Source organism: Schistocerca gregaria, chromosome X (assembly GCF_023897955.1).
Source record: "Schistocerca gregaria isolate iqSchGreg1 chromosome X, iqSchGreg1.2, whole genome shotgun sequence".
NCBI lineage: Eukaryota > Metazoa > Arthropoda > Insecta > Orthoptera > Acrididae > Schistocerca > Schistocerca gregaria.
The window spans coordinates 362,519,156-362,530,483 of NC_064931.1; positions in this window are offsets into that span (position 1 = coordinate 362,519,156).

The following is an 11,328-nucleotide window of genomic DNA, read 5'->3' on the forward strand; positions in this document are numbered from 1 at the left end:
TGTTATTCGACAGCTGTTTGACTATCAACATGTTCCATTACATAGTTTTGGTGAGTTAAGATTTCCGAGTAGTATGATCGGAGATCGAATTTTAAGTCCACAGCAGTGAATGGCATTCCCGCTACTTCAAAGAGTTTATAAATTTTGTAGGGAAGTTTACACTTTTTTTAACGTTTACCTGTGTATAGATCTATTTGTATATTCTGACTTAACACGGAATTTTCTTTTGAATATTGAAGTTATTTTTAGTTGCAAAATTGTCCTTCAATTAGCCAGTGCGGATTGGTATAGTTGTGAACAATGTTAGGATAAATTTGGTCGACGAGTTCATTTTCAGCAGTGGGTATGTCGCAGAAATCACTATTGAGTTTAATGAGGCCGGTCGTCTGGTCAGTAGGATATGTGCCTTTGCCTGTTTGTGAAAATTGTTGAGCAAAATCTGCTGTTTCATTTTTCGATAGTTCAGATCTCATATTTTTTGTTACTACTACTACTACTACTACTACTACTACTACTACTAATATTACGTGATCAGGTCCAGTGGACCGCACGCATCAACAAATTTCCTCATCCACTGTATTTTGTCCATTGCTGCTATCCGCCATCCATTCACATCTATTGACACTTGGTTTAAATCTTCATGGAGTCCATCCCTTCAGCTCTTCTTGGGTCTCCCTGGCGGTCTCTTTCCTGTAGGTGTGAAATCCAGGAGCTTCCGAGGCCATCTGTGATCCTCCATCCGGGCCAATGGCCCGCCCTCTGCATTCGTTTGGCATTGACAGTTCCTTCTACGTTGGGCTGCTGGTATAGTTCCTCAAGCTCTTGGTTGTATCTGATCCTCCATTCCCCTGTATCTGCATCCAGAACTGGACCGAAGATCTTCCGAAGCACTTTGCTAGTCGCAGTATTTGTATGTGTGACTAGAGATATGATTTTTTAAAGCATGTATTGACATCTTCTGCTACTGTTGACTTGGGGATATCTGGAAGTGTTTGTCGGAAATCTCCTGAGAATATGAGCAGAGTTCCTCCCATCGCTTCAGAGTTTCCTCGCAAAATCTTGCAATATTCCATTCATGGCTTCCAGTGATTTTTTTATGTGCCAGTGTGCATTCATCCGAGAAGATAATTTTAGCTTGCCTTAGAAATTCTTCTCGTCCAGAGGCTCTTGAGATTTTACATACCGGGCATCGTTCTTCGATTATATTCAACGGTAGTTGTAAGGCGGAAAGGGCAGTTCGTCCTCTTTCCATGAGTGATGGTCCGCAGCTCGTGGTCGTGCGGTAGCATTCTCGCTTCCCACGCCAGGATTCCCGGGTTCGATTCCCGTCGGGGTCAGAGATTGTCTCTGCCTCGTGATGACTGGGTGTTGTGTGATGTCCTTACGTTAGTTAGGTTTCAGTAGTTCTAAGTTCTAGGGGACTGATGACCATAGCTGTTAAGTCCCATAATGCTCAGAGCCATTTGAACCATGAGTGAGGCTGCAATGGCTGGGCTCTGAGCACTATGCGACTTAACTTCTGAGGTCATCAGTCGCCTAGAATTTAGAACTAATTAAACCTAACTAACCTAAGGACATCACATACATCCATGCCCGAGGCAGGATTCGAACCTGCGACCGTAGCGGTCACGCGGTTCCAGACTGAAGCGCCTAGAACCGCACGGCCACACGAGGCTGCACTGCCAGATGATGCCAGTGCAAGTGTGATGTGTTGCTTAGCACTTATTTCTGCCATCAACAGATTTACAAGAAAAGTTTTCCCGGCGCCTGCTGGTGCGTAAAAGTAAATGATCTAGTCAATGTTGTTGTCGATCTGGTCCATGATACTTCGTAAATTTCTTTTTGATTCTCATTGCGTCGTTATTTGTCGTGAGCAATTTACTGTAGCAGTACGTTGATGTTGTAGCTTTTTCACTTTGTATTTTCGAAGTTCAGCACACTGATAGCATCTTGCTTGCAGCCCAAGTTGTATTAAGTTCAAGTTGTTAATTGCAAAACATTTATCGTGTAGGCAAATTGGGTTTTCATTAAAGATGTGGTCGTTGAATTCGATGGTCAATCCAGTATGAGCTTTTCGGATTTGGTGTAGTATGTCACTACTCAGATTCTCTTAGGAGGAGTCCCACAACGCTTTTGGATTCGACGGGTTATGTGTTGTTAGAATAATGGCGGATAACTCTCTAAGTTTTTCAGCTGAGGCTGTCAGTGAGAATTCTTGTAGTGTTTATACCCAGTGGTTGACGTTTTCCAGTAGTCCTAAGCGTTGGCATGCTTCTCTGTACGTCTGGCATAGGTAACCGTCAACAGTATTGAGATCCGTGAAACACTTCGGTCCCCGTATTTTGTGTAGCAACATACGGATATAGAAGCATTCAGCGTTGTTCGAATGAACGGTGTATACTTGACATAGTGCGCCAGTTTTCCTACTTCCTGGATGATCTCCTACTGAAATTCCTTGTTTTTGTCGTTGAAAGAGTTTACCTATTGTGTTCCACTTATAACATTTAGGGGCGTCGACATACAGTAGAGTTTTCGCGAATGGATCCGTTTGGCACAGTTGGTGAAAAGCTATTAATGTTGTGCTATGAGGGTCCGCTTGCAATTTTTCTGGCGGCGTTTCTTGTGAAGTAAACTCTCTATCCATTCTCCAAATGTACTCCTAGAAGCTATAAAATGGGTTCGTGTTCGTATCTGGAAAAACGGAACATTTGCCACGCTGCTTCGGTACTGATGGTGTATCTTCCCATTTGGTAAATAAGAATCTCGTTGTTTCTTTTTTGTTATTTCCAGTCTCTAGCTGTTTGAAATACTGCAATGTCACTGCCTTTGTTCACATACTTAGACATATTAAGTGGATTTAACTGAATTGCGGTATTCTACGTTTATGTGTGCTTGGAATATTTTGGAAAGTAGTGTGTTATGTAGTACTACCCACTGATTATCTATTTAAAGTTCGTCGATGCCTCGGATTTGTATTTTTGCTCCGAAGCCATCGATTTTGTGTGATCGTATTTGGGATAGCCATCAACTTCAGTTTGTGTGTCGACCTAGTATGGTTTTAGGTATTTTCTGTACATTTGTTATCACTCACACAAGGCGAACCTGGGTTTAATAGCCAGCTTGGTATGCGAATCGGGTTTTCCACTACTATGTCATACAGTCCCTGATCTTTTTGTGGGTTGGGAAATTCAGTTTGGTTGATTTTGTCGACATCCGTTCTATGAATTCTGTCGTGTAGCCATATGATATTGTTTGAGTAAGGCAGTCCTCGTTTTTGCCATTCGAATGTGTTCATCCAGCATGTAATGGCTCCAAAGACGTGGTGTTTTGTAATGACTTCAGTGAACCTTATTTGTTTTTGTTTTGAAAACTCGGGCTATTATGTCGTGTCGATTCACGGCGCTTGTCCATATCTCAATTGTTATTTGATTTCTGACCACGACGAGCCTCATGTGAACGTTATGAAGACTTCAGATCGTCCTTATTTTCATGTATAGGTCATGGCATTTTGAGTGTATTCGTACATGTTTTTCTGAGTTCCCATGTATGATGAGGGTAAATTATCATTTTTCCTATGTCGGCATTGTTCCTGTCTTTTCTAATTGTCTCTCGTGGGTGGATGCACTATTCCGTGCGTAGTTTCTTCTGATTCAGTCTTCTGTAAAGCATCCGTTCCGCTTAAATTATTGCATACATATCTACCAGGAATTGTTGGAATAAACGGGGAGTGTTGAGAATGTGATTGTATGTTTCATTTTCTCTGATCACTAAGTGGTATGCAGAGAACTCCTTGGAATGTGACTTTTTTGTTGTTCCTTTTTATGCGCCTGTTTCAGGTTGGATATCTTTCACATTAAAATGATATCCGCCCTCTCCGTGCAGAAATATTTATGGATATTGGAGGGCAACATACGAACGATGTCTTCTCGTCTTTGTTGCACAAATACGTCACGGCTTTCACTGTCCACAATTACGATGGCTACTTCGTCTATATGTGATGCATACAATCGCCGCTCGTGGTCATCATGTGTTCTTTTGTGGGCTCGAATTGTAACTTTGTAGTCACCAGAAATCAACGGTTTAGTGCTGTTTTGGATACGAGAATCAGTTGGTTGTATTCGTATAATATCCTCTGTACATCTCTGACTACTTCTCGTCTCAATCCACTGATACTTGTGTATCGTACATGAATTTATGTTTCTTCATTTCCGATGAAATATATCTACAGAAATTTATGGTATTCGTTGGGTAGTGGTAGTAACGGTCCCATGTTGTGTTACATTTGTCCTTGAATGGAACAAACAATCAGTTTCATCTCTGTTAGTGTTGATCGAAGTGACACCGAGAGAACGCTGTACAGTTTTTGTATTTGGAAGAAAGTTTCAAGCCCTTTTATCTTCAAAAGCACTTCCTTCAGGTAAAGAAAGAAAACACCTTCATGGATGCCAAATAGTGGGCTACCACACCACGTAACTCTCTTGTTCGTACCGGGACTCGTTTCTGAGTTTTAGCGGTACACACATGGTACACTTACTTTTATAATATAAAAAGTATTGATTAACGCCGATACATCAGTCAAATCTTGGCTGTCTAATGGAGATATCTCAAATATTTACTGTTTACAATAAATGATATTGTTAAAAGTGTTGAAGATGAAAGAGGAAGTGTACTAAATTCATATGCTTCCACTGTGTGTGACAGCATGAAATATCAGAGGATTTGTGTTGTGATCCAAAGTTCTCGTGCTTTATGTTTTCTTTTCCCTTTCATTCCTTCTGTAATAAACACTCCTGGAAATGGAAAAAAGAACACATTGACACCGGTGTGTCAGACCCACCATACTTGCTCCGGACACAGCCAGAGGGCTGTACAAGCAATGATCACACGCACGGCACAGCGGACACACCGGGAACCGCGGTGTTGGCCGTCGAATGACGCTAGCTGCGCAGCATATGTGCACCGCCGCCATCAGTGTCAGCCAGTTTGCCGTGGCATACGGAGCTCCATCGCAGTCTTTAACACTGATAGCATGCCGCGACAGCGTGGACGTGAACCGTACGTTAAGTTGACGGACTTTGAGCGAGGGCGTATAGTGGGCATGCGGGAGGCCGGGTGGACGTACCGCCGAATTGCTCAACAAGTGGGGCGTGAGGTCTCCACAGTACATCGATGTTGTCGCCAGTGGTCGGCGGAAGGTGCACGTGCCCGTCGACCTGGGACCGGACCGCAGTGACGCACGGATGCACGCCAAGACCGTAGGATCCTACGCAGTGCCGTAGGGGACCGCACCGCCACTTCCCAGCAAATTAGGGACACTGTTGCTCCTGGGGTAACGGCGAGGACCATTCGCAACCGTCTCCATGAAGCTGGGCTACGGTCCCGCACACCATTAGGCCGCCTTCCGCTCACGCCCCAACATCGTGCAGCCCGCCTCCAGTGGTGTCGCGACAGGCGTGAATGGAGGGACGAATGGAGACGTGTCGTCTTCAGCGATGAGAGTCGCTTCTGCCTTGGTGCCAATGATGGTCGTATGCGTGTTTGGCGCCGTGCAGGTGAGCGCCACAATCAGGACTGCATACGACCGAGGCACACAGGGCCAACACCCGGCATCATGGTGTGGGGAGCGATCTCCTACACTGGCTGTACACCTCTGGTGATCGTCGAGGGGACACTGAATAGTGCACAGTACATCCAAACCGTCATCGAACCCATCGTTCTACCATTCCTAGACCGTCAAGGGAACTTGCTGTTCCAACAGGGCAATGCACGTCCGCATGTATCCCGTGCCACCCAACGTGCTCTAGAAGGTGTAAGTCAACTACCCTGGCCAGCAAGATCTCCGGATCTGTCCCCCATTGAGCATGTTTGGGACTGGATGAATCGTCGTCTCACGCGGTCTGCACGTCCAGCACGAACGCTGGTCCAACTGAGGCGCCAGATGGAAATGGCATGGCAAGCCGTTCCACAGGACTACATCCAGCATCTCTACGATCGCTGCGAAAGGTGGATATACACTGTACTAGTGCCGACATTGTGCATGCTCTGTTGCCTGTGTCTATGTGCCCATGGTTCTGTCAGTGTGATCATGTGATGTATCTGACCCCAGAAATGTGTCAATAAAGTTTCCCCTTCCTGGGACAATGAATTCACGGTGTTCTTATTTCAATTTCCAGGAGTGTATTATAGTGTTATCGCATCATTGCAGCGACCATTACAGACATGTGAAATTTACTGATGATAGTGATGAGGCAGTTGTGGAAATATTGTATATAATTCATTGATGATGTGGGTCGTGCGGTAGCGTTCTCGCTTCCCACGCCCGGGTTCCCGCGTTCAATTCCCGGCGTAGTCAGGTATTTTCTCTGCCTCGTGATGGCTGGGCGTTGTGTGATGTCCTTAGGTTAGTTAGGTTTAAGTAATTCTAAGTTCCAGGGGACTGATGACCATAGATGTTAAGTCCCATAGTGCACAGAGCCATTTGAACCATGTTTTGATGAAGTGGGTATACATAAATCGCACAGGAGGTCGTTTTAAACATTTCAAGATATTTGCTGCCTCTTTTAACACCCACTAAAACACTGCAATGTCATTTGCTGCCTCATTTTAAGACTATACTGAGATTGGTTAGAGGGGGAAGAGGAAAGGGGAAATGGAACAGAAGGGTACAAAGCAGAAGAGGGCTAGTTCCACCTGTAACACCATCGCTTAGACACTACATAACTTTTATTGATTCATTTAGCTTTCTGTTTTGTTCAACATCCCACCGTTGACCTTCTGTAATTAGTGTACGATTAATTCGATACTATAATGAAGTGTAATCTCTGTAATATGCACAATATTAGCAAATGATCTTTTGTCTTCCTCATATGATCTCTTTGGTTATCTTTAAAACTAAATAATTTTACTTAAATAATTTTGTGTAGAACTACCAATATATGCAAATATTCTGTTTTATTTAAAATGTTCGTTTGCTGCTGTGTAAATTGCTGATCTTGACTTAGGGTTCTTAGTTATTTTGTTTGTAAAAGGTGTTGTGGTTCCCCTCGGGAGCGGAACTGTGTAGCGCGCGCAAATTGTGGTTGGCCTAGGTAGAAATGGTGGAACCAAGAGTCAGTCGGGGACGAGCTACCAAACTATCAACTGTTCATGTAAAAGTTGTGTATTGTGCTGGTTCCAAGAGAGGCTTTCTCTGACGCTTTCCAATGCCTCGGATGGATGGATAAAGAGCTGGAACTATTCTGAAATTGGTGTCTATCATCGCCACCAAGAAATGACAGAGTCTAGCAAGTCTACCTGCAAATCCACCTACCAACGTGCTATCGCCACCACATTGCGCAATCACTGTAATGGAACACTATAGTAATGTACAGTGAAGGATCAGCTCACTGGATGTTTTAGTGTGCGCAACTATAAGGTAACTTATACTCGAACTCTTATACCTATCTTGATTTTTTATCCCTAGTCACACAACAACTTAGGGTCATTCCCATGCTAAAGTGATTACCGAATGTCGTTCATTGAAAGCATATTAAAATTAATATGGCAATAGAGTGTGCTAAATTTAAAATTGTTTGTTGAAAGGCTCTTACAAATATCTCAATTTTGTGTTTCAATGCAGCAAAAGTTCAGAACTGCGACTGTTGAGAGTTGTATGTTGCTTGCTAAGTGCTTGTTTCACTGATGTAATGAAGTGTGTTTAGTTTGCTCTGCTACAGTGACCAAGATTAAGGCCCCCCCTCCATTGAAAGAAGTTCAAATGCACAAAGTTACTTAAATGTAGAAAGTTTCAATTACTCTTGGTATTCAAGTGAAATTCTTTACAATATTGGGTTCCTCTTGTGCATTAAAAGTGCATATTAATGGTGTAACAGGATCAACAGTTTGTCTATTGTGCTCATGCAAGATAACGATTAATAGAGAGACCAGTATCTATGAAAACAATCATTTCTTTATTCAAAAGACTGTGAGAAGTAATCTGTTGATGAATTTCATTTAATTGTAATTCTAAGTAGAAAGGTGTTTAGTAGTGAAAGTCTTAATTTATGCACAGTAACTAAATTTGCTGCGGACCATATCCATATTTTATGTCAGATAGGAATTTGTTTGAAAAGTAATACTAAACCTATGCCCATTATTGAGACCATTCAGTTTGACTAAGCCCTCAAGGTAATAGTGTGTTTTGTTATCCGTTATATTTATGCAGATAGTTTATTCTGATCTGTTAGCCCCAAACTTAACGTGAACATACTGTATTCAGGTGCCAGAGTTCATTGCACTCGCGTGTGGCAAAGTACAGGTTGTGTTTGTCCGCTAAAGTTACACATACCTATTTTCTTGAACAAGAATGTCAATCATTCTCTTGCCTAATTAGGCTGGCGACCATTTTCTTTATCCTTTGAACAGTGTGAGTAGGTTAGATATTGTTTATTACTGTTTAAATATTTACGTACATCTGACTTTCACTTCCGATAAGCCATCTCCGTTAGGTATATCACGGTCAACACAACTAAAATCCTTTCAGAGGGTAACACTGCTCTGCTTCTTCATGCTATAATTACTTGAATAAAAATAATTTCACTATACGAACTGTTCCTGCTTTGAGGTTATGATGTAGCAGTAGCGGACGGATGTGTTACACGTGGCTTTTCGTGACAGGACTATTTGTTCTGTTGGGGCATGGTACGTAATAAACCAAATTTGGTATTTGATTGTACAAGCTACGTAAATGCTGTTACGGTGTTGCAAACCATTCTGTATTTTTTTAGTTTTTTTCCAGCGCTATCGTGGATATTTCGGCAACTTTAGCGCCGATTGCAGCGAAGACTAAAAATGCACCAGAGCTATCACAGATGTCTTACTAACAAGCATAATTTTTTAACCGACATAGCACAGTTTTGATCGGAATTCAGTTCATTGTGGAGCTCTTTTAAGAGAAATAGAATCCATAAAAAATATTGGTCAATGGAATTCACACACACTGTAAGAACCAGATGATACAAAAGTAAGTACAGGTAACTTTTCAGGGCATATGGTATCTCAATAAAAGCTATGGCGAACACTTCGAAAAAGCAAATTTATACGAAATAGTGGAGAAGAGAATAAGAAAAATCCATTAATAATTAATGTATTAAATGCATTGTTAATGTTTACTCACAATTTTACAAAACCTTCTAAACTTCTAATTTCGTTAGACGTACTCCTATTGTGGTATGACGTTGGCAGTATCCACAAGCTCGCCTGATGTTCCTATTACACGTTTCAGTGTCTTGAGGGAAACTTTTATTTTCACTTGAATTTAAGGCGAGGACGCCCTTGAGATAGCTGAATATGAATTTAGTGTAAGGAGGAAAAGGAAAGAAGGAAGTTTAGAGTTTAACATTTCGTTACAGAGGAACGGAAGGTGTCGCACTGGGCGATCTAGTAGCCTAGTAAATTATCTTTCACCCAATGCAAATCATTTTGAACTGACTTTAGAACAGAATACACTAACCATGACCATGGCAGACAATCCCGAGTTATCTAGAGTACTGAAACGTGGCTAAGAGGTACAGCTGTATCCATCTGTTTCAAACTTGAGGGGTTTGAGTGCAAAATGAGATAAGTGACACTTCTGTATTTAGAGAGTTATTAGATGTATAGGATTTATAAAAAGAGTGTTATATATTTACAATGTTTCATTGTTTCACCACAATTTTTATTAAATATTTGAACATTCAAGAATGGGCTTGTATGGTTACAAAAGGTAAATAGTTTTTTAATTAGAGAAAAGAAGCAGTACATGAGACACTGACACAAATTATCTGATAGACACTATGCTATCCGTGGTCGTAAAATCTAGATACCACCTTATTCATGGTATTACAAACGTTCACTTGGCACAGAAAAATTTGACGTTAAAAACTGGAGGACAATAATTTAAGGCAACATATTAAAAATATAACGAAATGTAGTATTATGTACTAAATTTAGGACATGGGAACACTAATGCCTGTATCGAATTTCACTTTTACTGCTCTCATAGTTTGCTTTGAATTTCTCAGCTACTTTTAGTGCTTTGTAATGAGCATGGTAAGTTACCGGCATGTACTGGAAACGAAACAGAGCATCATCCAATTTCGTTGCTTCGATGGGTCATGGATTTTAGTGTAGCAAGTATAACATTTTAATTACAGCAGATACTACTGTGTACGTTTAAAATCAAATATGAGGGTGGTGACACTTCTTAGCTCATTTTCTTAGGTAGTACCATTGCCCTCACATTCATTTTCTGTCTCTTCGTAATTTGAATCTTTATCAAAGTCATCAAACGCAACAAGCCAGGCGTTTTCCATCACGTACACGTTTGGGAAATAAAAAAGCATGGCCTCTCATCTATGATGTCATCAAAATGGCAGACAAAAACATTTTATTTACATCCATTATGATGGTCTTTACGTCACAAATCTAACCACTGAAAACATGCAATAGCAAAACTATATTTCAAATAATCTAAAAACGAATGTATAATGAACTGAAAATCAGTGATAATATGGAGGCTTTGGGTGGATATAAGTCGAATCAATGATGCCCCGCTCTTCACACACGAACCATAACCTAAAACTGAACAAAAATCCATTAACACCACATATTCCTGAAACAGTGCAAATAACTGCTGCTAGCGACAGTTTCCCTTGGCCTTTATGATAAGATGCCCGTGATACCCACTAAGGAATGGTCATTGATATCCTAGAACTAACAAGCCATATACAAGGTAGGATCAATATATTATCTCCACTTTACCTGCTTACCTGAAATTAATTGTACAATTCATGCAAATCACGAATAGAAAATAGTTCCAAGAAAACCACGTAACACAACAGTATAAACGTATGTCATCAACTTCAGTCAACTAATTTACTTAACATACATCAAAAACACGCACTAAACGCATAAAAACAAATAAAAAACAATCAATAACTTAGATAACACAAAAAACCACACAACAAAATGGAAAGTGTACCCCACCTACTCGTCCCCCAGACAACCAGTCCTCCCTCACACACATGCTAAAAAAACTTATCTCACTCATTTCCCTACACAAAATACCAATTGAACTAAAATCAAATGCCGAATAATCAGTTTTAACAACTCTCGTCCCCCTCTCTGTCCTCTATACTAAATACATACGCTCATCTGCGAAAAGAAAAATAACAATAACAGAATTCCGTTAGTCGCTGTCTAGTCGGTACCAAACCCAACAACAAATTGTAGTTCAAATAACCTGTATCGCGGATCACACTCGGTTTTTGACACCACACTCTGCTTCGTATGCACCTTCACACATCGCAG